Genomic DNA, 21,862 nt, shown 5'->3' on the forward strand with positions numbered 1-21,862 from the left:
CTTCTTTTTTGGAAACTGGATAACGGTAGAAGATGTGACAACAGGCAAATCACAATAATCTAAGGTAACTGTTCCTGGTAGCCTTTATTCCACCATATTCATTCCACCCTTTTCAGCACCACTCAACTGCTAGATAAATCTTCAAAAAAAAACTTTATCCATTGCTCAGCAACTACAGGTTCAAATCTAAACTTGAATGACCAAATTCATTGCCTTTCACTGGGTAGTCCCAAATAACTGCACTCTCAATGCCCACACTCTCCAAATTAAATTTTCTCCCAATTAATAAATCCTACTTTATTCCATGGAAATGCCATGCTTATTCTTATCTCTATACCTTTCCTTACATCTATATATAAGATTCACTTTCTTTACTACTTATCCAAATCCATTTCGTCCTTCAAAACATACAGCTCAATACCTTTTCTGACACCCTAATTAATGATCAATTTTTTTAAATTTTATATCATTCGTGACGCTCTTTTTAGTATTAAGACATATATGTATTTATTTTATCATTAAAAACCTTTCTATTGATTTGATTTCTACCTCCTGAATTAAAAGTTGAGAATAGAAGCCACATCTTTCATTTATTTGAATCACTCTGTGGATTGAAAACATGATTTTATATATAAGCAAATGGAAGAAACTAAATATTATCTCACATAAACTGAATAAACTGTCTCAAAGGCTTCTCCATGTGTATAAGAAACTTGTTTCAGGGGGCTGGGGATGTGGCTCAAGCAGTAACGCGCTCACCTGGCATGTGCAGGGCGCTGGGTTCAATCCTCAGCACGACATAAAAATAAAAGATGTTGTGTCCACCGAAAACTGAAAAATAAATATTAAAAAAAAATTTCTCTCTCTAAAAAAAAAGTTAAAAAAATAATGCTTCAAATTTTAAACAGCAAGCTTAACCTAAGAGTTAAGCTCTCTTATATTATGTAGGAAACTGAATTCTGATCTTGCCAGAAGAAAGGGGTAAAAAAAATATTAATGCAATAAGTAGAGAAAGAATACTGACCAGTTTCTCAGGTGAGCTGAGTAAAAAGTTAAGCTAATCATTTCTGTTTAACTGATATGCTATTTCATTTATGTTTCTTTAAAAAAAAATCAATAAAATAGACATCCTTATGATCAAAACTAACAATGGGTCAAAGACAGTGTACTAGTACCAGAAGAATTTTGTGTTCATCCTCAGTGGTCTCTGTCCTAACATATGTTCGGTTAGCCTGGGGACTGACAGATGTCTCATATGAAGGTACCATAGGAGAACCAAATCGATCCAATGACAGGTTAGTAATGCTGGCTGATCTGGAAACAAACAAACAAACAAAAAGTAAAATAGCAGTTGTAAATTCATCTATAAATAGAATACAGTAAACATTCATATTTAAATAAATGCTTACTTGCCAATGTTAAGGGCAATTTCATTTTTTTATTGATTCTTTTTAGTTATGTATACAAGACAGTAGAATTTATATTGATATAATTATACAAGCATGGAATATATCTTGTTCTAATTAGGACCCCATTCTTATGGATGTACATGATGTGAGATTCACTGTGGTATGGTCATATACGTATACAATAAAGTTATGTCAGATTCATTCCACTGTCTTTCTTTTTCCTATCCTTCATTCCCCTTTGTCTAATCCAATGAAATTCTATTCTTCCCCTACTCTCTCCCTGTTGTGGCTTATCATCCACATATCAAAGAACTTTGGTTTTGGGAATAGGTTATTTCAATTAGCATGATAGTGAACAAGATGAATCCATTTACTGGCAAATGTCATAAAGTCATTCTTCTTTATGGCTAAGTAATATTCCATTATGTACATGTATCATATTTTCTTTATCCATTCATCTGTTGAAGAGCACATAGGTCAGCTCCATAACTTAGCTATTGTGAACTGTGCTTCTAAAAACATTAATGTAGCTGCGTCACTATAGTATGCTGATTTTAAGTCCTTTGGGTATAAACCAAGGAGTGAAATAACTGGGTCAAATGATGGTTCCATTTCTGAGGAATTTTCACACTGCTTTCCAGAGTGTGTGCACCAATTTGCAGTTCCACCATCAATGTGGGAGTATATCCTTTTCCCACACCCTTGTCAACATTCATTGTTACTTGAATTCTTGATAACTGCCATTCTTCCTGGAGTTTACTGTATTCTCAGTGTAGTTTTAATGTGCTATATTTGTTGACCATTCATATTTCTTCTTCTGTGAAATGTCTATTCAGTTTTTTGCCCATTTATTAATTGGGTTATTTGATTTTTTGATATTAAGTTTTTTTGAATTCTTTGTATATCCTGGAAATTAACACCCTGAGATGCAGGTGACAAAGATTTTCTCCCATTCTATATGCTCCCTCTTCATGCTCTTGATTGTTTCCTTTGCTGTGAAGAAGCTTTTTAGGTTGATGCCATCTCATTTATGGGTGTGAGGACAATCCAGCTGTGACATCTGTTAACCCATTGATTGCCAGAGCTAATTCAGCTGATTTGGCTGCCTAGGTGGGTGCCCCCTTACTCGCTCACCACTTCTTGTATGTCCTCCCCACTGTGTGCTTGATTGAAGAGGATGACCTTCTCCAATAGTGGAGGACTGTTCTTTAGTCAAGGGTATCTTAGTAGCTGCACTGCCCTCCTAGAACCTCCAAACAAGCTCTCAAAGGCACTTTTAAAAGTAGTTATGATGATTATGTACAATGTCATTATTAGGAAAAACTAGGTGAAGGATACTCAGAAATTGTACTATCTGTGCAATTTCTATGTGAGTCTAAAATCATTTAGAAGTAAGTTTAAAAGAAAGTAGAAAGTAATTATGGAAATATTACAGAAAAATAATTATATAGTTATATATCAGTAATATTTCAAAGGAAGTAGATATAAACTCTTGTTAAAAATATTAAAAATTAGGGGGTTTTATAGAGAAATATAAAAAATTACCTAGTATGCTTTAACTCATCTTACTTAACATTTCAGCATTTTAATTCCATGAAAACCTTTCTTCACTTGTCTAGTAAGGCAAACACACCTGGCCTGGTTGGCCTCTCCATCTCCTTCTTTATTGGGTCCTCTTCAATTCCCCAATCTCAGTCCTTGGTCCTATCTCCTCTTTTCACACTCACTCTGCTGACGATCCCCATCCAGGTTTATAACCTTAAATACCATTCACATAATAATGACACCCAAGTTTATATTTCCAGCCTGTACCTCTTCCCTAAATTCTGGACTCATATATCCAACTGTCTATTTGACATCTTCCTTGGATCTCTAGAAGGTGTCTAATTCAGCTTGACACCTGTTAGTCAGAACTGTACATGCCTATAATTCCAGCAACTCCAGAGGCTAAGGCAGAAAAATCACAAGTCCAAGATCAGGCTCAGCAATTTAGTGAGACCATGTCTCAAAATAAAAAGGGCTAGGAATGTAGCTCAGTGGTAAAGCACCCTTGGGTTCAATCCCCAGTACCAAAATAAATAAATAAAATCAAACTGTTACTCCCTGTCTTCCTCCATCTCAATTAATGGCGATTGCAATTGCTCAAGTCAAAAACCTGAGTCATCTTTGAATTCTCTTCCTGTTGTGGCCTACATTCAATTGACTAGCAAATGTCATTATGTCTATACTCAAAATGTATACAAAGATCATTATTAGGAACATTGATAAAAAACAGAATACATACAACACATCAGATGACAGAAATTTCTTACCATTATAATTTCCAGAATTTATACATGATTATGTAAGGGACCTTAATTTTTTGTTCTAAGGGAACACACTTAAATATTAATAAGTAAAAAATAAGACTTCCTGTTTCTGGCCTGACATGTAAGAATCTTAGAAATTTTTACTCTGTCCCAACAACCAAAAAGCTAAAAAAACTGAAAAGTCAGCAATTCTTCATAGATTTGTCAGACAAATGAGATCACAGGACAAACTGCTACTTCAATCATAAGAATGAGACAGGTGCGTACAAAGAATAATAATTTACTGGAGCAGAAACTCACAAGTAGAAACCTCCCTGAAAAACAACTCATTTTAGGTGGAAAAACCTGAACTATAATTGAAAAATTACAGATAGTTCAGTGTGAATAAGCCTGAAAACTCTAGGTGGGCCAAGTATTGGGGACTGGGGCATGTATTTGTGAGTTTCATTTTCAGGAGTGCTACCAGGTCCTCATGGTGAAAGTCAAAGAAAAAGGCCCTCCAGCTCCCTACCCAGGGAGAAAAAAAATACAATTTTGAATATGCCAGATCTTTTTAATAAGGCCTTCCCCGAGAAGAAACTATTTTATTAGAGCCTAACCTAGTAAAATAGCAGAGCTAAACACTCCCCCCTCCCCAGGAGAAGAGAAATACCCAATACCAGCCCCCTCTAAACCAACCATGTAGGGGAAGAGAAATACACAACTCTAGCCTCTTCCAACCATCCTGTCCCATCTAAGGAGGGCAAAGGAGTGGGGACAAGGACAGAGGGAGAGGGAAGTACTTAAAAAGTTTATAGTCCCATGGCACAGGCTCACCAAAAAACTGAGACTTAACCAAAGGAGTCTGAAGATACTTCCCCTCATCCATGCCTTATCATTACATGACTAAAGAAAGGCCTATTTACTGCAGTTTCTTTCACCTACTATATTATGTCTAGTTACCAACCCAGAAGGCATACTAAAAGGGAAAAAAAAAACCAGTTTGGAGATATAGAACAAATATAAGAAAAAATTGGGTACGGCACAAATGTTGGAATTAACAGTGCAAGAATGTTTGACAAAACTTGTATGAGATCTAAATGAGGAAAACTACAACACATGAATAAAATAAAGAATAAATAGATATTTCATGAATAGGAAAACTCAATATTGTCAAGATGTCAAGTTTCTCCAAACTTGATCTGATTCATTGCAATACCAATCAAAAACCGGCAAGTCACTTTGTAGACATCAAAAAGTAACTCTAAAGAATATAAGAGGCAGCAAAACATCCCAAATAGTCAACACACTATAAAAGGAGAAAAAGTTGGGGAACTGATACAACCTAACTTTAAGATTTACTATAAAGACACAATAATCAAGGCAATGGTATTGGTAAAAGAATAGCCAAATACGTCAACAAAACATAAAAGAGCCCAGGAATAGACTCACATAAATTGTCAACTGACCTTTGACAAAGGAATAAAAGTAATACAAAGGAGCAATTAATCTTTCCAAATAAGTTTCCAATCTGAAAAACTCAACTGTCCATCCACATATTAAAAAAAAAATAAATCTAGAAAAGAACTGATACCCTTCACAAATTAACTCAAAATGGATCATAGACATAATTGTAAAAGGCAAAACTCTTAGAAAATAACATAACAGAAAATCTAGATGATCCTGGATATGGTAATGAGTTTAAAAATATGACACTCAAGTCACAGTGCATGAAAGAAATAATTGATCATCTGGACTTCATTAAATTCTTCTGCTCTGCAAAAGACAATGTCAAGAAAATGAAAAGACAAGCCATACACTGGGAGAGAATATTTGCAAAAGACACATCTGATAAAGCACTATTATATAAAACACAACAATATGCTAGGTGTGGTAGTACATGCCTCTAATTCCACCAACACAGGAAGCTGAGGCAGGAGGATCACACGTTAGTGAGACTGTCTCAAAATAAAGAATGGAAAAACAGTGGGCATGGGGGCTGATGATATAACTCAGCAGGAAGGCACCTCAGGAGTCAATGTTCAATGTGAGTAATGCCAAAAAAAATTTTTTTTAATTAACAATGAGAATTAAAAAACAATAAAGTTTTTTGCTGTATTTAAAAAAAAATAAAACAAAATTTTTAAAACTCAACGATGAGAAAATAAACAAACTGATTACAGATGGGCAAAAGATTTTGACATCTCACCAAAGAAGATATACAAACCACAAGGCAGATAAAAAAGATGTTCAACATCGTATGTCATTAAGAAATGGCAAATTAAAACAATAATGAGATACCAATATACATCTATAACATTGGCCCAAATCCACAACACTGGAAACACCAATGCTGGTATCATGTGGAGCAAGAGAAACTCTTGCTGGTAGGAATGAAAAATGATATAGACACTTTGAAGAACAGTTTGAAAATATCTTACAAAAATTAATCATGTTCTTACCAAATGATCAAGCAATCATGCTCCTTGGTATTTATCTGAATAAAGTGAAAATTACTTGTACACAGGTATTTATAGTAATCTTACTCTTTAAATTGCTAAAACTTGGAAGCAATCAAGATGCCTTTCAGTAGGTAAACAGATACTGTACAACTGGACAATGGAACATTATTCTGCACTAAAAATATCAAGTCATAAAAGATATAGTGAAAACTTTAATGCTCATTACCAAGTGAAAGAAGCCAATCTTAAAAATCTACATACATTCAGTGTATATAATTCTGGTAAAAAGGAAAACTATGGAGACAATTAAAAAAATCAATGATTATTATGGGTTAGAGGGAGGGATGAACAGACAAAACAGCAGATTTTTAAGGCAGTGAAACTACTACTCTGTATACTACAATGGTAGATACATGTCATTTTGCATTTGTCCAAATCCATACAACCTACAATACCAGTAGACCCTAATGGAAACTACAAACTTTGAATAATAATGTGTCAGTGTAGGTTCTATAATAAATATACTATAATAAATATACCACCATGGTCCCAGATATTCACAGTAGTGAAGGGTTGAGCATATGGAGAACAATGGAAAAGGGCCTCTGTACTTTCTCCTCAATTTTGTTATCAGCCTAAAATTACCATGTAAAATAAATCTGATGAACTAAAGAAATAAAAGATAATAATGCGTGAAATATACTCTCAAATGGTTCAGGAAAAAATGTATGTGCATGTGTAAAATGACAGAATAGGCAAAAACATAAATAAGTAAATCTTAATGAGTATATGGATACTTATTTTCTTATTCTTGCAAATCTTCTGCAAGTTTGAAAGTTTTTTAAAACAATTAAAAATTCAAGAAAAAAAACACTCTCCCCATCTCATTCAGAGTAAAAGTCCTGACAATTAACTGTAAAACTGATCTACTTCAGACTCATAGGATTGTTTCTTATTAGTTGCTTGGAACTTGTCATTCCTGTTTTCTTGGTACACTCTTATACAAAAGGTCCACAAGGTTTCGTTCTCTCACATCATTCTCTCACATCCTTCAGGTCTTTTTACTAAACTAGAAGACAGAGGATGGTGTAGGTCCCAATATCTTAAGCCACTGATGAATACTGGAAAGGGCTACTCAAAGAATGAAAGCAAGAGCTGACCAACAAAAAGAAAATGATAGTTTAATTCAGCTTTTAGAACTGGGATTATAACAAGCAATCACCTTTTTTAATGCTTGTTGTTATTACCATGACAGGAAATAAAAAACAGACACAGAATACAATGTTTCCATTTAGCATTTACCTATTTCGAGCGGGGGGATTTCCCAGCATCCTCCTGAACAGATACAAGTCTTGTTGACAGAGCAGTGTTGGAGGAGTCTGGATGAATCAAACTACAAAGAAAATAGGAAAATATTGAGATCGCTTGGAACAGTAAAAGACAAACCCAATTCCAATGAGATGCTTTAATATTTAAAAGCAAATTAAATCTTTTCCCCTGAAATTGGGGGATTATGGGTCACTTTTGCACTTGCTTGGATTAAGGTGAAAACTGTGTGATTATCATATCAAATGTCAAAAGAATGATAAAGTTTTTTAAGTATACCAAACATTAAGAACACCAATAGCCAAACACGGTGGTGCATGCCGGTAATCCCAGCAACTCAGGAGGCTGAGACTGGAGGACTGTGAGTTCAAAGCCAGCCTCAGCAATAGCAAGAAGTTAAGCAATTTAGTACAACCCTGCCTCTAAATAAAATATAAAAATAGGGCTGGGGATGCGATTCAGTGGCCATGTGCCCCTGAGTTCAATCCCAAGTACACCCCCCCAAATAACAATAAAATAATGAAATTGGTTGGATCAGTGACTTACATGATAACTTCCCAAATCACATACAAGATGAAAATGATTTGGGAAATATGAGTTCTAAAACTTTACTCTCTGTCCCCACAACCCACTGGAATAGCAAAATAGGAAGCAAACTTAGGTCTAAGAGCAGGTTCCACCTCTTACTAGCTGTGTGACCAAATTCATTATTTAATCTTTCTGAACTTCAGCATCTGCATCTGTCAAAAGGAAAAAACAGTGCCTACCAAAGAGGTATAATGAATAAAAGAGAATGAATATTAAATAATTAGCACAAAGTCTAAAACTATTATTCTACCTTTGACATCTATCAAACACCTCTCAGGAAGCTATCATACCTGGTTTGTTTTATAAAATTTGTTTTATTAAATTGTACCTGCCAATTAAGGGCTCATATAGCCAGATCATACACAATTAAAAGATATTACTAATTAAAATAAGCAAGAATTGAAGACTTTCTATACTTTGTACTATATTATTAAATATAAAATCAATTTTTTAAATTTATAATAGGTATGTAAGATATAAAGAATCATGATACTACAAACATCAAAAGATTCATCAAGTAATTTAAGGAAAAAAAGAACACTATCACTGATTCCAAAGTACCTATGCTCCCACCATGATTTATTTTGTATACTTCTGAAGTTTACATAAATGAAAGGTTTGTGGATGTATGATTATATAAAACATCTTTTCCATTTTATATTATGTCCCTAAGATTCATACATGTTCAACTATAGTGGTAATTGGTTCATTTTTTTTGTTTAAATATAATGTACAGTAAAATTCCTCACTTCCTTAAGATGTAACTGAGAAAATATCTCATCAGAAAAATGTTGGTTAAAACTCCAAGCTCTTTAATATGGTTAGATTTGCTATTATGCTTAAGAAAATTATGTTGCTAGAGAAAGCAATCAGAAACTGATGAACCTAGGACACTAACTCAAACAATTCTAAGTAACTTCCAAGTAACTTTCCCTACTACCAGTCCATTTAGACCTGCAGAAAGACAGGAAATGTACCTTTGGAAGGAAAAAAATCTAATTTCATTTAGAAATATGAATACAAATCTCATTAGTATTATCCCTAAAAAGACTTCATTAGGAATTATTAATCTCAGTGACTTCTATTGCCTATTCATCAAATATCATGAAGTTTATATACATGCCATGTGCTATTCTTGGTGCCAACAGTAAAACAGTGAGTGAACAATAAAGATATAGTCTCTCATCTTACTGAGATTATACTCTAATTGGTCAATAACCTCACTACCCATAAACATCTATGATCTTGCTGGAGGTGAACCAAAGAGAAAGGAGAAAATGGTGAATTTGAAACAATTCAAAAAATAAAAGTCAACCAAAAGCACTTATAAGTCAAGAAACTTAGTATTTCTCAAGTTTAAATAAAATTATATTCAAGTGCCAGGACCTTTGCCAGGCGAAATCATCCTCTAAGAATATGTTATGGCTGGCTTTTCTACTCCCAACAGGTGTTCGGGGTTCACTGGGATCAAGTACAGACACAGAGCAAGCAGAATCTGAAAGAGCATTCAAATCTTTCCCAATGGAATTACTGTCTGTGGAATGAGCATAACTTAAGGCTATTTTTCTACAATAGGTGCAAGCTCGGAGGTCTCCTGGGAGGAAAAAAAAAAGAGAGAGAGAGAGAGAGAAAAAAAAAAAGGAAAATGCGTAAAAAATAGCAATACTATATTATTTAAAATATTTTAAATCCTTGGGTTAACAGATAATCTAATAACAGGGAAATGTCTTCAAGTCTTAAAAGACTACCCCCCAAAATTTTTTTTAAATATTTTTTAGGTGTAGATGGACACAACACAATGCCTTTATTTTTTTATGTGGTGCTGGGGATCAAACCTGGGTCCTGCCCGTGTGAGCCGAGCCCTCTACCACTGAGCCACAATCCCAACCTCCCAAATTTTTTAAAGAAGTAAAATACTTCAGCTGGCTCTGTTAAATATTTTAAGAATCATCACTATAATAAATTTATCCAGGGGTTGGGGTTATGGCTCAGTGGCAGAGAACCTGCCTCGCACATGTGAGGCACTGGGTTCAATCCTCAGCACCACATAAAAAAAATAAATAAATAAACAAAATGAAGATATTATGTCCATCTATAACAAAAAATACTTTAAAAATAAAAAAAAAAAGAAATTTATCCAAGTGTCCAAATTACTTCAAATATTTATAACAAGGTAAGAAAATTTGACCCAATAATACTGAAAAACTCTGTTTGTAAGATATCTTTTCAAAATTGTAAAAATGAAATAAGGGATCTATCAAAGGTAGGAATTTCAAGCAGAAAAAAATTCAATACAGTAAATAAACCAATGTAAATGTAAACAACACAATTTCCCTAGGCAACAAGTGAGGAAATTAAAGTTTCTATTATGAAGCCTTTAAGAGTGGCCTCTAGAAGGGTACACAATTTTGAAATAAACTAATAAAATGGCCTAACCACAATATGATATATTGAGATAAACTTTGCTGAAATTCTTATAATGAAAAGTTAAAATAGAAATGAAATGTTCTTGGGAGAACAAACAAGATTACTTAATACTTCTAATTTTTTTTTTTAGGATGTAGTCCTGCCCAAAAATAAGTGTTAATTTCTACCTTGTTTTTCTAAAACATTGTTTTGTGATTCCATAACAATTTGGTGTATTAAAAATGGAGGTGAAATAGTCATATGCCACATAATGTTTTGGTTAACAAGATCACATAATACAATAATTGTCACATAATGGAGCCGAAAAACTCCATTTTGTTCCCCCCCACCTGCAGTACTGCGGATCAAACCCAGGGCCTCACACTTCTGAGGCAAGAATACTACCACTTATCTGTAGCTCTGGCCCTTGAAAAATTCTTATCACCTGGTGATGTTGTAGCCATCATAATGTTGTAGGGCAACACATTTCTAATGTTTGTGATGCTGTTATAAATAAATCTACTACTGTGTAGATCTTATAAAAGCATAGCACATACAATTACATATATTACATAAAAGTTGATAATGATGATAAATGACTATGTCACTGACTTACGTCGTTATGATTCTACACTTTTTATCATTATTTTAGAATGAACAACCTTTTATTTATAAAAAAATTTACCATAAAACAGTATACCATGGGGCTGGGGATGTGGCTCAAGCGGTAGCGTGCTCGCCTGGCTTGTGTGCGGCCCGGGTTCGATCCTCAGCACCACATACCAACAAAGATGTTGTGTCCGCCGAGAACTAAAAAAAAAAATAAATAAATATTAAAAATTCTCTCTCTCTCCTCTCCCACTCTCTCTTTAAAAAAACAAACAAACAAACAATAAAAAAAATCAGTATGCCATGTTGGATCAGTAGCAGTCTCTCAATTGTTCAAAATGCTATGTTGATACTCAGAAGGCTAGATAGAAGGTACACCTGAGGCCAGAAGTTCAAAACCAGCCTGGGCAACTGCAAGACCCCAAAAACCCAATCCACCCTACCAAAAAAAAGGGCCATAGGGATCTATTAACCAGCACCATCCAGGTTGGTTTAAGTATATTCCATAATGTTCACACAAAAATAAACTCACCTAAGTGATGCACTTCTCAGAACTTACCCATCATTAAGCAACACAAGACTATATTTAACTTTACATGTAATTTAACAATTCTACCTTAATTATTTATTACCACTACTACTAAAAATCTGAAGTGACAGAAGATTTCCAAAAGTTCACTGTACTGCTTTTGCCATAATTTCACCAACTATAATAATACCTCTGTTTTATTTTAAAACTACTATTATATACTACTTAATCTTATTAAACTATACATGTATCTTAATCAAAATAAAATGTCAGTTGTTGATATACTAATTTCTGTCACCACAATTTAAAAGATAAAATCTATTAAAACTATTAAGAAAAATAGATCTGCATCCACTTCAATCAGGACCCCAGAAAACAGTAACAACAAAGTGAACACCAGTCTAGGATAATCAAAGCACTAGGATAATTACCATCAACTGACCAAGGCAGAATTTCAGTGAGGATGTGAAATTACTTCCTTCCTGAAAGACCTACAGTTTACCATTACAAAAGTGGGTTTGTTTCTTACACTATTAAAGGAAATCTACCTGAACCAGTCAGCTCTCAAAACTAAAGTTATCAAACCAATAAAGACAGTCAAGGCTGACCAGGAAAGTTTCATTTCATTAGAACATTCATCAGCAAAGGCCACTACACATATAAGTGTATTATATGATGGAAAAATAAAGGCTGATGAGACACAGTCCTGCCACCAGAGAACTCACAGTGTACTGGAGATGATGGACATATATAATTTAAAATGCTGCATGATGAATGCATAGATATTACTTTTACTATTACCATAATAATTGCTTAATATTCATGGATCCTTTGATATGTGCCAGACATTGTTCCAGGTATTCTACATTTATTCAGCGTCTCAATGTGCAATTATGCACTAAATATATTATTCCCATTTGTGATGGTTAATCTCGGGTCAACTTGGCTAGACAAGGGGTTTGGTCAAGTAATCTAAACAGTTATCTTGGGTTGAGGGGTTCAGGGAGTATGATTAATATTTACAAATACTGAAGTAAAGCAAATTATTCTCCATAAGGTAGTGAGTCTCATCCAATCAGTTAAAGGTCTGAGGAGGTAAGACTAACATTTCCAGAATAAAAAGAAAATACTGCAAGGCAGAAATCCTATAGAAGTTTTCAGCCTGCTAGCCTCCTTGAGAATTTCAGAGTTGCCAGCCCTTCACAATCATTAAATCACTTGAGCCAATTCCTTAAAATACAGATAAACTTCTCTCACTCATTTGCTCAGTGTGTGTGTATAACTCCATTCATTCTGTTTCTTTAAAGAATTCTCACTAATGCAGATTTTGGTACTGTTATGTTTGAATATGAGATGTCCCTCAAAAGCTCCTGTAGTAATGCAGTAATAAGGTGAAATGACTGGATTGTGAGAGCTGTAACCTGATCAGTCTAGCCTAGTTTAAATGGACCTCCTGGTAACTGTAGGTAACTTGTATGTGGCTGAAGGAGGTGGGTCATTAGGTTCATGTCTTTCCTCTGCTTCCTGACCCCACCATGAACTAAGCAGCTTTCCTTCACCACTCCCTTCTGCCATGAAGCTCCATCTCATCTCAGGCCCAGAGCAGTGGACTCAATTGACCATGGATTAAACTTCTGGAACCAGGAGCCAAAATAAACTTTCCCTCCTCTATATTGTTTTGTCAGGTATTTTTTGTCACCAGACACACAAACATAACTAAAACTGGTAAAAAGAATGGTTCCAAAGGAAAAGAATTTTAAGGATAAGGTTCCTGAATGGGCTTTCATGTTTCTAGAACTGGTTCTCTGATTGGACTGAAAGGCACTAATGATTTTATTTCTAACAGCAAAGAGAATATTGATAATCTATGGTGTGCTTAGCAATACAAACATGCAAAATATCACCTATGTATGGATACTCCTAATCAAATACTTATAAGAAGCAAGATTATGAGTTACTATGTATTTAATCTTTGAACATTTTTGTCAAACTAATAAGTATATTAAGATAAACTTATTGTTCCTAATTGCACTACACAAAGTAGAGAAATAAAATAATAACCTCAGGATTCAAATTCCCAGTTCAAGAACTGAACTAATTAAAAGTTTCTGTCTTCCCTGAAAGAATCCCTTATCTTCTGTGGCCTCAGTGCTAAGATTGCTGAATATCTAACCAATTCTCAAAGTACAAGTGGCTGAATTAATACACATAACAACAAAGGCAGAGACAGGAGTGATGGATCTGTTCACAAGCCAAAGAACATGAAGAACTACCAGCAACCACCGGAAAATAGGAGAGAAGCCTGGATGAATTCTCCCTTGGAGCCTCCAGAAGGAAGTAAGACTGCCAACACTTTGACTCCAAGCTTTTGGCCCCCAGAAATGCAGAAATGGGAGAACAAATTTCAGTTGTTTAAAAAAAATACCAAACCCATAACTTCAATTACCAATCTTGCAGTATGTCTGCTAATAAAGTGAGGACACTGATTAGAAAGAAATGGGATCCTGAAAATTAGAATGAAGATATATGAGAAAAGCCAAAAGAAGCTAAGGATATTAAACCCGCAAATCTGAACCTCCTGTCAGAAGTAGCCTTTCCAAGTCATCCGAAATTAACTCTGCTGTGCTTCAGGAATTTGTAATGCCCTCCCTCGAGTTAGGTGCCTTGCAAGACACTTCTAATTCCCCTCAAGATCTATTCCTAGTACCTCCATCCCATAGTCAAGACCTGTCAGGTCTTAAAGGTAAGGTACAAAGTAAGACCAATGAGGATGTATGTGGTATACCCGAAGAACCACATGACTATTTTAATTAATATAGACAAAAACCCAAGGAATGTGTGAGACGGCTATTGAAGGTATAGGATAAGAGTGGATAGAAAATTGGCTCAAGTTGAATTTACTGATATGGGTCCACTAAATAGAGATTCCAGATTTAATCTTGCAGCTTGAGAAGTTAAAAAAAGCTCTTAAGTCTATTTAGTTGACTGGCTAAAAAATATGAATCTTTAAAAGGTGGCTTATATTAAAAATGAAGATAAAATGCCTGAACTTCCCTAATATACTACAGAGCAAGGAATACATGAGCTTAGGAAACAGGAATGAGTCAATTTTGCACATACATAACCACACTCCCTCTCTCTTATTATGTGATGCTCTGCATGACCTTTGGGCTCTGCTAGCAAGAAAGACATCACCAGAGGAGTACCCTAGACCTTGTACCTCTACAATCAACAAAAACAGGTATTTGTGTTTTTTTTTTTTCCTGACGCCAATTATGAAACAGGGATTGGTATGTACTGGTTTGGCTAACGTAGCCAAACCTGCAGAGGAACTCAGTACAGCTCAATTCATTGTTCAACAGCTACTGGGTTTATTTGGTCAAGATACTCGTAATATGGAAGCAGAAGCTTCTCATACCTGTTGTATTTGGAGCTATCACCAGGAAATAAAAGCTAAAGTAAACAAAAGACTTTCTTCCTGATAACTTGAATAATCTGGATGTGGACAAAACCACTGGGACCTAGTTATGATTTGATTATTTATAAAGTAATGCTAATTGTGCTAATACTTGGAAAGCATAAAAAATCTAGTTGTGATAGTAGTGTTTGATTTGACAGAAAACTAAAGTAAACTTTTAATAATAGTCTCTCTTTACATATGACTTAAGGAATTTATCTATGGATATTAGTAACCTTTTTCTATGATTTGCCCATAATAAATCATACTTGGTAACACACATAAAATAGAGTGGATTTGCCATATAAAACCTACTCCCTTATCCCTGAAAGATATACCTTTCAGCACAACCATGAAACATAAATTTGTGAGGGGAGACTCAGAAACCCTGAAGGGCTCTGGCTGCTCTTGCTTTTCTTTTTAGATAAGAAATTACTGCTACCACTGAACCAGGAAAACCAAATGCAATTGGGATAACTGGATCCTCAGGTATCAGGGGCCAAAAAGATTTATGGCCTTTGAATACTGTGACTATACAATTAAAGCAAGGAAACAGTCAACTTTTTCAGGGATTACCAGCACTAACTCTAAACTGAAACATCACTCTTGTTCACCAGTCACAGCAGAGGCTTAGGGAGGCATGGCAACTGATGGGAGTTTTAGCTCAGGTACATGTGACAGTGAGTTTAGTGGGTCCCCAAAGCCCATTCTGTGGTTATTTCATCAGTTCTAGAATATATAATTGATATAGACATATTCAGCAACTGGTAAAATCTATACATTGATTCCTTAACCTCTATTATGGTGCTTCTGGCCTCCAGAACTGTAAGACAATAAATTTCTATTGTTCTAAGCCACTCAGCCTGTACTTTGTTATGGTAGTCCTAAGAGACTAAAATGCCAGCCAGGCATGGAACACACACCTAAAATCCCAGTGACACAGGAGGCTGAGGTAGGATGATCACAAGTTCAAGGCCAGCCTCAGCAATTCAGCAAGTCCCTCTTTCAAAATTAAAAAAAAAAAAGACCAGGGATCTAGCTCAGTGGTTAAGTGCCTCAATAAAAAGGAAAGAAATCAATCCTAACCGTATGAGATAGATTTTATCCTAAGGGTAATGGTAGCCCTGAAAAGGTATTTATACTAAGAGTACTAAGCAGGGAAATAACCTGACATGATCTATTGGCATTCTACAAATACTGACTTGAATATGAAAAATGAATTCAAGATAGGGAAAAACTAGGAGTAAGAAAATCTCTTAAAAGCTCTAGTCAATCTGGATGAAAGATAATGAACTCTGTAGCAATTTTAGTTTCTTTTTTTTTCAAGTGAATGAAAGCAAAAGGAAAATCTATACAATAACAAAAATAACATGAGAGAAGTCAAGAGCATTTTCTTGAGTAATTTCGGTCCACCTTCCACTCCAAATCACTGCATAAATCCACACACCATTGTCAGCTTTCTTCTGTTTCAACAAATAACTTGAATTTTCAGTATTGCTAAAATTTGACTATGTTCCTTATGGAAGAATAAGAGTAAGATACAATTTGCCAAAACATAGTGTCATATAAGTCAATAAAAAACTTTAAAAATAAGAACTCTCATAATAATATAAATTAGAAATCTACTCTAACCATCTTGTCTGATAACTTTTAACATCCCTAGAGCTTTCTGCTAGTATCTATGATACACTGTCTTTTATTCTAGTTATTTTTTAACTTTCCATCTACTTTATCACTTGACTGTGAAGCGCTGTCGCCCTCACTATTGCATCCCCACGCCTTACACACAAGGCCCAAAATAAAAATTAGCTTATTGTTGGTCCTGTATTATAATTATTTTATACTTATGACCTTTAAAAATTGTAATACTGTCAATAAAATGCATTTACCTGTATAGCCCATAAATTTTCCAGGGATTTCTTGATTACAGCAATGACTGCAGAAAATCTGCCCACATAGTTGGCAATGGTGTCTGCGCCTAAAGGTTGTGAATTTTTCACTACAGTCATAGCACTCTTTACATTGGCTATCTGGCATCCAGTATTGCTTCAGGTCACTATCCTATAACAATAAAAATGTGTGAAGACTTCTTGAAAATACTGATTTTTATATTGTAATGGCAAATAAAATCCTTGAAGATTTTTTTTTTACAGAAATGAGAAGTTAATTCTAAAATTCATAAGAAATTCAAAAGACCAAAATGACCAAGAACAATCCTGAAGAATAAAACAGGATTTACATTACCATCCTTCAGGACTTATTCAAAAGCTATATAATTTTAAATAGTACTGGTGCAAGGACAAAAAAAAATGGAGATATGGAACAGAAAAAAGTAGCTTAGCATACACTAATGTGTACATGATTTTTGTGATAAGATTTACAGCACAATCAATGACAGATGGTCTTTCAAAAACTATGGTGCTATCCTCATGTCCATTATATCCAAATAGACATGAAAATAAAAGGAAACTTGACCCTATTTATTCACACAAATAATAAAGCTTCTTAAAAAGAATCATAGGGGTATATCTACAGATCCTGGCCTGAAACTAGCCTTAAAAGGAGAAAAAAACACTAGCCTTAAAAGGAGAAAAAAACTGATACAATAAACCACATTAAAGTTAAGAACTTAGGTTAAAAAATTGTGATTTTCACAACTGAAATAAATAATAAATATACTATCATTTTATTCTTTATTTTTGGTACCAGGGATTGAACCCCAGGGGCACTCAACCTCTGAACCACATCCCCAGCCCATTCTTATATTTCATTTAGAAATAGAGTCTCACTAAGTTGCTGAGGCTGGCTTTGAACTCAAGATTCTCCTGCCTCAGCCTCCCAAGCCTCTGGTATGACAGGTCTGCACCACCACACCCAGCTTAACAAATACATTTTTTTCAAGTCATATTATGTCATTTTTCAGTGGGAATGGTATGATCCCAAAAAGTATGTAAGAAGAAATCTTCCAAAGCACTAATTATTACCTGGCTTTTTCCCTCCATGATTTCTTTGAGACGTTTTAATACTGTGCTGAGGCTTCGAAGCTGAACAGCTGTACGAGGATCATGACCTCCAAAGGTAGGTTCTGCTTTCCTTCTTGTATCTGAGTCATATTAAAAAAAAAAAGAGAGAACAACAAAGGCAATCTTGTTAACGGTTCATTGTGTCTATATAAAACACTGCATCTATGTGATGTGAAGTGCTTTTATTACTTGTATTCTCCCAACCAGTGACATAGGTTGAGAGTTAAGGGTGGTCTTTATAAGGGTAACAGACTGTTGAAAGTATTTCTTATTGCCATGTAAAATACTATTTCACAAGCAAGTAAGAGCTATCTAAGACAAGAACTATCTGAGCTGATGGTTTGGAGGCCTAAAACAGCAGCATCATCTACATGGTCAGAATTCAGTAATGATTTCTTTTGCTCTTTGGTCCCAACCTATAATAAATACCTGCTGGACATTTAACAGAAGAAAAAGCAACTCCAGAGGATTAAACACTAGCCATAAAAGGAGCAAAAAAAAAAAAAAACTGATAAAATAAACCACATTAAAGTTAAGAATTTAGGTTAAAAAAATGTGGTTAGTTTAGCTTAGTCTCTATAGTCAAATAGGTAAGCAATAGGATCAAATGGCTCACTTCTGGGGCTAATCATCAAAAAGAAATAACTCACCCCTAAAGATTCTGATAGAGGGCCGGAATTGTGGCTCATTGGTAGAGCACTCACCTAGCATGTTTGATCCTCAGCACCACATAAAAATAAATAAAACAAAGGTATTGTGTCTAGCTACAACTAAAAAATAAATATATTTTTAAAAAAAGATTCTGATAGAATTCAAAACATCCAAGAGGGTATATTTGACCATGATAAAATCTGACAAATGTCCAAGCATATTATAACTGCCAGAGAATTGCTAAAACTCTAGTCCTATCCTTCTATATTGCACCCAACCCAACCCTGTAGTTCCAAACTGAAAGGGTCAGGTATTTTGGTCATAGTGACAAAAAGTTAAGACACTCCAGCTGTTTCAAAACCTAAGGGTGAACAGGAGGTGATCTGACAAAAAAGATGAGTTATCTGACTATGGACTGACACCTCTGTAACCATGAACCCAAAATAAACTTTTCTTACAAGTTGTTCCTGTCAGGTATTTTGGTCATAGTGACAAAAAGTTAAGACACTCCAGCTGTTTCACTGAAATGGCAATACTAAACATAAATCTATCTATAATAAAACAAGCCCAGATTCTAGCTTTGTAACCAGAATGGTAGATGCCCACCAAAAGTGCCACTAGTAGGTAACTGTACTTTTCTTGTGGACCAAAACTACTGCAGTTTCTATTCCTGGATTAGTGTTATGGTTTTGATATGAGGTGTTCCTGAAAAACTCAAATTAGTTAATGCACGAATATTCAGAGATGAAATGTTTAGGCTATGGACACTATAATCTTATCAGTGAATCAATCCATTTAATGCGTTAATAATCTGAATGGATTACTGGGTGGTAATTACAGGCAGCTGGGACATGACTGGAAGAAGGAGGCCAGTAGGGGTATATCCTTAGGCCTTATATTTTGTTCCTAGCTACTCACTCTCTCTACTTCCTAACTGCCAAGAGCTGAGCAGCTTTCCTCTACCATGTCCTTCTATTCTAACATTCTGCCTTGCCTCAGGCCCAGTGTAATGGAGTTGGCTGACTATGGAGTGAAACCTCTGAAACCATGAACCCAAAATAAACTTTTCTTAAAAGTTGTTCCTATCAGGTATTTTGGTCATAGTGACAAAAAGTTAAGACACTCCAGCTGTGTCAAAATCTAAGGGTGAATAGGAGGTGATCTGACAAAAAAGATGAACATCCAATTAGCTTAAACACTCTAGTCTAATAACCCATGGAGCTCCCACTAACCTAAACAGACTGCAGTTATTTCTAAGGTTTCAAGTACCCACAGGCAACTGCAGTCTAAAAATTTTAACATTTGTCTCATTCTTTCAAGAGAAAGAGACAACAATCACATAATTTTTAATATATTTATTGTCATAGTTATTTTTGTTACTCTCTTTCTATGCCTAATTTACAAGTTAAACTTTATCACAGATGTGTACATATGGGGATAAAAAAACATAGGGTCTGGTACTATCTGTGGTTTCAAGCCTCTACTGGTACAGAAAAGAAGGGAGGTTTAGAGTATATCCCTGCAGATAATGGGAACTACTATAAAATGGAAAATCTGGGGCTGGGGTTGTAGCTCAGTGGTAAAGCACTTGCCTAGCATGCATCAGGCACTGAGCTCGATTCTGAGCACCACAAACAGATAAATAAAATAAAGGTCCATCAACAACAACAACAACAACAAAATAATAATAATTTAAAAAATAAAATGGAAAATCTGCCTCAAACTCACTATTTGCCAGATTTATATTAGGTGTGCTTTGTTTTAGTTGGGTGGAAAATAAAAGATTACAAAGAAATGAGAGGTTGATATCTAAATCCAAATTTACAAAGAATTATCTAAAACAATTTAATGAAATAATCACTGTATCTAAACTGCACTTATTTTTAAACACTTTGAAACACTTTTTAAACACTTTTAAACACTTTGAAAACTTAATTTAGCATTAGTAATACCTCAGAGGTGGTACTAAAATGTAAGTATTAGAATGACCAAATTATTCTTGAGTCTCAAAATATAAAGCAACTATCCATGAATTATAAGTTGAAAAAGGAGACAAAGCTGTGAGAATTACAATGGCAATGCTCCGCATACCGGCAATAACAAACTGTGAAGCCCCTTGCATTTAGCTACTTAGAAATACAAGTTTGCACCCCACAAAGGACACAGGCCAAGAGCAAGTGGCAGCCCAGCAATGGAGTTGAAGAATTCTGCAGCCAGAGGCATGCACATCACATTTCACTAGCACCCAAATACAGACACAGAATTCATTCACAAGACTGAAACTAACCTGTGTTCTCCTGGGGATGCTGCAAATTGTTCTCTGCTGAAACTCAAGCAAGTAATTAATCAAAAAGCATCCAAGAGGTCTGTTGTTTGCCTAAATCAAAGTTTAGTGATATGTTTAAGAGCTTTTATTCAGATATCAACAAATTCTTTCACTAATTAAGTAATAGTTTTATTTATTCTGGAGAGTACCTGACTATTCCAAACAACAAGAAAGTTAAGTCAATAAATAACTTGGGAAACAATGACTGTGGAAAAATCTTAGAAGAATGAAATAAGAACACTGTTTTACCTAACACTGAAGTTCCTCATTAAGCTGTTTTTTATAAGGAACAGGTGACCTCAACTGATTGTGTCCTTGAAGGGAGCTGAGGGCTGGACCAACTTCCACTGGGAGAAGGGTGCTCTCCTTGGCTCCCTTCTCCTCTCTCTGTAGAGCAAAAGAAAGGTTGACATTATTTGAAAAATTGAGACACAAGAATTCACCAAAGAGAAAACAGCAAAGAGAAAACATGAAATTTTCCAGACAACTATATTATATATATGCATACATACACACACACATAGATATATATATATACTTATATATATGTATGTATATATTACATGCATAATTTAAAATTAGGCTTTTGGATTTTTTAAAAAGAAAGAAATCCAAAGAGTAGAGCAAAATTATAAGCCAATAATCACACCCTTGGTATATGTGATTTTCTGTTTTACTTTTCATTTGAAATTTGAGGAAACAGAATGCAAGCTTTTTACACAAAGGCCCAGAATTTTTGCTGTGTTTATGGAAGAGATTCCTTGTACTATTGAAATAGCACCCAATAT

At 34.8% G+C, this 21,862-nt stretch overlaps 1 long non-coding RNA gene across 34 annotated transcripts in view; it reads right to left on the bottom strand.

Moving 5' to 3' along the window:
- LOC144373198 (uncharacterized) overlaps positions 1 to 21,862 on the bottom strand; it is a 52,933-nt gene that overhangs the window by 26,571 nt on the left and 4,500 nt on the right. For 24 of the 34 annotated variants that reach the window (XR_013432952.1, XR_013432944.1, XR_013432960.1 and 21 more), the window contains exons 3-10: positions 21,324 to 21,461; positions 18,059 to 18,177; positions 16,964 to 17,135; positions 11,165 to 11,289; positions 9,460 to 9,667; positions 7,462 to 7,552; positions 1,176 to 1,314; positions 760 to 831 (exon numbers count right to left, since the gene is read on the bottom strand). This is a non-coding gene — a long non-coding RNA (uncharacterized LOC144373198). Of the gene's footprint in view, positions 1 to 759; positions 832 to 1,175; positions 1,315 to 7,461; positions 7,553 to 9,459; positions 9,668 to 11,164; positions 11,290 to 16,963; positions 17,136 to 18,058; positions 18,178 to 21,035; positions 21,072 to 21,323; positions 21,462 to 21,862 lie in introns of all 34 variants that reach the window. The other 10 variants (XR_013432953.1, XR_013432951.1, XR_013432936.1 and 7 more) reach the window with 10 other exon arrangements.

This window comes from Ictidomys tridecemlineatus, unplaced genomic scaffold (assembly GCF_052094955.1).
Source record: "Ictidomys tridecemlineatus isolate mIctTri1 unplaced genomic scaffold, mIctTri1.hap1 Scaffold_295, whole genome shotgun sequence".
Taxonomy (NCBI): Eukaryota; Metazoa; Chordata; class Mammalia; order Rodentia; family Sciuridae; genus Ictidomys; species Ictidomys tridecemlineatus.